Raw genomic sequence first — 5,364 nt, forward strand, 5'->3', positions numbered from 1 at the left:
CGCCCTCCCCAGCCCACCCAGCCCCCTGCCCCAGTCCAGGATGCCCTCAAGGCTTGGCAGACGTGTCTTTCTCCTCCAGGCCGAGAGAGTCCTGGTATCCGTCCACGCCCCCTGAAAGGTCCTCTCCCCCCGCAAACCACTGCAAAGCAGGCAAGGCCTCAGCCAGACCCACAGGACACGGAGACGGCTCTTCTTCCCTGAAGCTCAGAGCAGCCCCCGAGGCCGCCACTCCCAGGGCTGGTGGGCCGGCTTCTGGCGGCTCAGAGCGCTGGGCCGGGCGGAGCATCCCCTGGACAAGATCAGGGCCACGTGCAAGAGCGAGGGCCGTGGCCGTGGGGCGGGGAGAAACGCGCAGCGTCTGCAGAGGAACGAGAGAGAGAAAAGGTGAATCCCACTGCCCCCCGTCCTCACCTGGGGCTGGACGTGATCGCAAGGCCACGTGGAGGGGCTGGGGCTCAGGCCCCGGCCAGAAGGCCTGGATGAGAATGGAGCTCGCCCGTCTACAGCAGTGTGGCCCGGAACAGGCCCATCACCTCCCTGAGCTGTGCTTTGCTCACCTCCATTCAGCTTCTCCAGACACACACTCTGCACACCGTCAACCCAGCAGGCAATGTGCCAGGCCCAGAGAAAGGGGACGGCAGACACAGATACCGTCTCCGTGGATCGTGCTCCAGCGGGAGAAACTGCAGGCTTGTACGAACAAATGTATACAGCCAACACACACAGAAATGCTATATGTGGGGAAAAAAACAAAACTTAAAAAAGAGATGAGAGCCATTCTGCACCAGGAACGGCAGTCTAAAGTCCTGGGTGAGAGCCTTCTGCATCTGCAGCCTATGAGCAAGTGAAACTGAGCTCCACTCAAAGGAAGAAAAAGCCAACAAAGCACGGAAGAAAGCAAGTGCGTAAAACAGCAGCGGAGACAAAACGGCAGAGCAGAAAGATGTGCGCTCACCCCCGCTTACGAAAACACCGAAATTACAATTAACTGCTGAGCAGGCATCAACAACAAAAGGCTGGAGCCTACCGAAGAAGATACGTTGCGTCCAAAGACAAAGCAGCCATATATGACAGCAGGAGGGGTGCAATCTCGATACAATCAAATCCCAGACCCGCGAGGAGGGCAGCTCACAAACTGGAAATTATTACAGAAGTTGTCCCGCGGGAATGAAAGTTCTGAGCCCCCTGTCAGGCTCCCCGGTCTGGAATGGGAGGGGGCGCCTCAAGAGAACCTGGCTTGGAAGGCCAGCAGGGTTGGACGGCAGGAATTCCACAGGACTGGGAGAAACAGAAACTCCACTCTGGGAGGCTGCACGGAAGGTCTTATGCACACGAGGGCCCAGTTAAAAAAACAAACCAGTGACCTCATAAGAGCCTAGGCCAGACCTACCTACCTGCTGGTACTGGAGGGTCTCCTGTGGAGGTGGGGGGGCAGCTGTGGCAGACGGCGGGGACAAAGACACTGCAGGCGGTCGTTCTGGGGAGTACTCACTGACGTGAGCCTTCCTGGAGGGCGTCATTTCCTCACCAGGACCTGACCCCACCCAGCCCCGCCCATCAGCAGGCGGGTTGCTTAGACACATCCTGAGAACGCAGCCGTCTCTTCGTGACCCTGTGGACTGTAGCCCAGCAGGCTCCTCTGTCCACGGGAGAATACTGGAGTGGGCTGCCATTTCCCTCTCCAGGGGATCTTCCTGCCAGGGGTTCAGGGATTGAACCCACACCACCTGAACTGACAGGACTCTTTACCACTGAGCCACCTGGGAAGCGTCACACTACATTTAAACTGATGAAAAAATCGACAACAAAGAATACTCTACCCAGCAAGGTTCTCATTCAGATTTGATGGAAAAATCGACAAGTTCACTGACGGACAAAAGCTAAGAGAATTCAGCACCACCAGACCAGCTTTGCAGCTCATGATAAAGGAACTTCTCAAGGTGGAAAAGAAAAAGCTACAACTAGAAACAAAGTACACATGGGAAGACTCCCTGATACAGGTAAACTAGAGTGAAGGCAGGAAATGAGGAAGTGACCTACATACAAATATGACATCAGCGTGAGAAGAGAACACAAATGCAGGATGCTGGAAATGCATTCGAGATGAAAAAACCAGCAACTTACAACAACCTTGTTTATATATAGGCCGCTATATCAAAACTTGAAGGTAACTGCAAACCAAAAGTTGACAATAGATAAACACAAAAAAGAAAAAGGAATCTACACACAACACTATAGTCATCAAATCACGAGAGAACAAAATGGGATGAAAAAAGATCTACAAAAACAAATCCAAAACAATTAACAAAATGGCAAAAGGAGAGTATACATGCTGTCCACAGAGGCCCACTTCAGACCTAGGGCGCCTCAGACCAGAAGTGAGGGATGAAGAAAGGTACCCCATGCAAATGGAAACCAGAAGCAAGCTGTGGTAGCAATCATCATATCGGACAAAACAGACTTTATTAAGTCTGTTACAAGAGACAATTTTCCTTATTGCAAAATTCGGACTTAAATTGAAAAAAGTAGGGAAAACCAATAGGCCATTCAGATATGACTTATCCCTTATGATTATACAGTGGAAAAGACAAATGGATTCAAGGGATTTGATATGACAGAGTACCTGAAGAACTATGGACAGAGGTTCATAACACTGTATAGGAAGTGGTGACCAAAGCCATCCCCAAGAAAAAAAACAAAAAGGCAAAATGGTTGTCTGAGGAGGCCTTAAAAATAGCTGTGAAAAGAAGAGAAGCAGAAGGCAAAGGAGAAAAGGAAAGATATACCCATTTGAATGCAGAGTTCCAAAGAATAGCAAGGAGAGAGAAAGCCCTCCTCAGTGATCAGTGCAAAGAAATACAGGAAAACAACAGAATGGGGAAGACTAGAGATCTCTTCAAGAAAATATGAGATACCAAGGGAACATTTCATGCAAAGATAGTCACAATAAAGGACAGAAACAATATGGACCCAACAGAAGTAGAAGATATTAAGAGGTGGCAAGAATACACAAAGAAACTATACAAAAAAGATCTTCACGATCCAGATAACCATGATGGTGTGATCACTCACCTAGAGCCAGACATCCTGGAGTGTGAAGTCAAGTGGGCCTTAGGAAGCATCACTATGAACAAAGCTAGTAGAGGTGATGGAATTCCAGCTGAGCATTTCAAATCCTAAAAGATGATGCTGTGAAAGTGCTGCACTCAATATGCCAGCAAATGTGGAAAACTCAGCAGTGGCCACAGGACTGGAAAAAGTCAGTTTTCATTCCAATCCCAAAAAAAGGCGATGCCTAAGAATGTTCAAACTACTACACAATTGCACTCATCTCACATGCTAGCAAAGTAATGCTCCCAATTCTCCAAGCCCGGCTTCAATAGTACATGAACTAAGAAATTCCAGGTGTTCAAACTGGAGTTAGAAAAGGTGGAGGAACCAGAGATCAAATTGGCAACATGTGCTGGATCATAGAAAAAGCAAGAGTTCCAAAAAAACATCTACTTCTGCTTCATTGACTATGCTAAAGCCTTTGACTGTGTGGATCACAACGAACTCTGGAAAATTCTTAAAGAGATGGGAATACCAAACCACCTTACCTGCCTCCTGAGAAATCTGTATGCAGGTCAAGAAGCGACAGTTAGAACTGGACATGGAACAATGGACTGGCTCCAAATCGGGAAAGGAGTACGTCAAGGCTGTATACAGTCACCCTGCTTATTTAACTTGTACATCATGCGAAATGCCAGGTTGGGTGAGCACAAGCCGGAATCAAGACTGCTGGGAGAAATATCAATAACCTCAGATATGCAGATGACACCAACCTTATGGCAGAAAGCGAAGAGGAACTGAGAGCCTCTTGATGAAAGTGAAAGAGGAGAGTGAAAAAGTTGTCTTAAAACTCAACATTCAAAAGACAAAGATCATGACATCCGGTCCCATCAGTTCATGGCAAATAGATGCGGAAACAATTGGAAACAGTGAGAGACTTTATTTTTGGGGGGCTCCAAAATCACTGCAGCCATGAAATTAAAAGACACTTGCTCCTTAGAAGAAAAGCTATGACAAACCTAGACAGCGTATTAAAAAAGCAGAGACATTACTTTGCCAACAAAGGTCTGTGTAGTCAAAGCTATGGTTTTTCCAATAGTCATGTATAGATGTGAGAGTTGGACCATAAGGAAAGCTGAGCACTGAAGAACTGACGCTTTTGAACTGTGATGTTGGAGAAGATTCTTGAGAGTCCCTTGGACTGCAAAGAGATCAAACCAATCAATCCTAAAGCAAAGTAGTCCTGAATATCTTTGGAAGGACTGATGCTGAAGCTCCAATACTTTGGCCACCTGATGCCAAGGGCCAACTCATTGGAAAAGACCCTGATGCTGGGAAAGATTGAAGGCAGGAGAAGGGGACAACAGAGGATGAGATGGTTGGAAGGTATCACCAACTCAGTGGACGTGAGTTTGAGCCAGGCCCCAGGAGTTGATGATGGACAGGGAAGCCTGGCATGCTGCAGTCCATGGGGTCACAAAGAGTCAGACACGACTGAGCAACTGAACTAAAAAAAAAGAATTAATGCCACCTGCAGCATCATGAATGCCCCTAGAGATTCATGCTAAGTGAAGTCAGAGAAAGAGAAATATCATAGGATATCACAGATGTGAAGAAGTGATACAAATGAGCTTATTTACAGAACAGAAACAGACGCACAGACTTGAGAGAACGCATTCGTGGTTACCAGAGGGGGAGAGCTGGGGGTGGGCAGAGGTTGGGAATTTGAGACTGACATTACACACTGCTATATTTTAAAATGATAACGAGGGGCTCCCTGGGGGCTCAGTGGTAAAGAATCTGCCTGCCAATACAGGAGACTCGGGTTCGATCCCTGGTCTGGGAAAACCCCACATGCCACAGAGCAACTGAGCCTGTGCTGCAGAGCCCGGGAGCCACAGCTACCGAGCCTGCACGCCCTGGAGCCTGTGCACCAGGAGAGAAGACACTGCAGTGAGCAGCCCGGACCATAACAGAGAACAGCCCCGACTCCCTAGGACTACAGAAAAGCCCACGCAGCAACAAAGACCCACACAGAACGTGTGGCAGAAGCCAGCGCAATGCTGTAAAGCAATTCTCCTCCGAGAAAGAGATTTCTTTTTAAGTAATAAAGTTAAAAGATAACCAACAAGGATCCACTGTATAGCCAGCACAGGGAACTCTGCTCAATATTCTAGAATAACCTAAACAGGAAAAGAATCTGAAAAAGAATACATACAAGTATACAGATAACGGAATCACGTAGCACACCTGAAACTAACAACACTGTTAGTCAGCTGCACTCCAATGTAAAATAAAAGCTTTAAAAATAAT

The 5,364-nt window shown here is 47.7% G+C and overlaps 1 protein-coding gene across 1 annotated transcript in view; it reads right to left on the reverse strand.

The window, feature by feature from the left end:
* Positions 1 to 6: 6 nt before the first annotated feature.
* Positions 7 to 5,364, reverse strand: part of KLHL25 (kelch-like family member 25) — a 45,684-nt gene continuing 40,326 nt past the window's right edge. Inside the window, exon 5 of the mRNA XM_010832181.1 lies at positions 7 to 358. The gene's annotated coding sequence lies outside the window, so the exon portion shown is untranslated. The remainder of the gene's footprint in view (positions 359 to 5,364) is intronic.

This window comes from Bison bison, unplaced genomic scaffold (genome assembly GCF_000754665.1).
Source record: "Bison bison bison isolate TAMUID 2011002044 unplaced genomic scaffold, Bison_UMD1.0 scf7180017860443, whole genome shotgun sequence".
Classification (NCBI taxonomy): domain Eukaryota; kingdom Metazoa; phylum Chordata; class Mammalia; order Artiodactyla; family Bovidae; genus Bison; species Bison bison.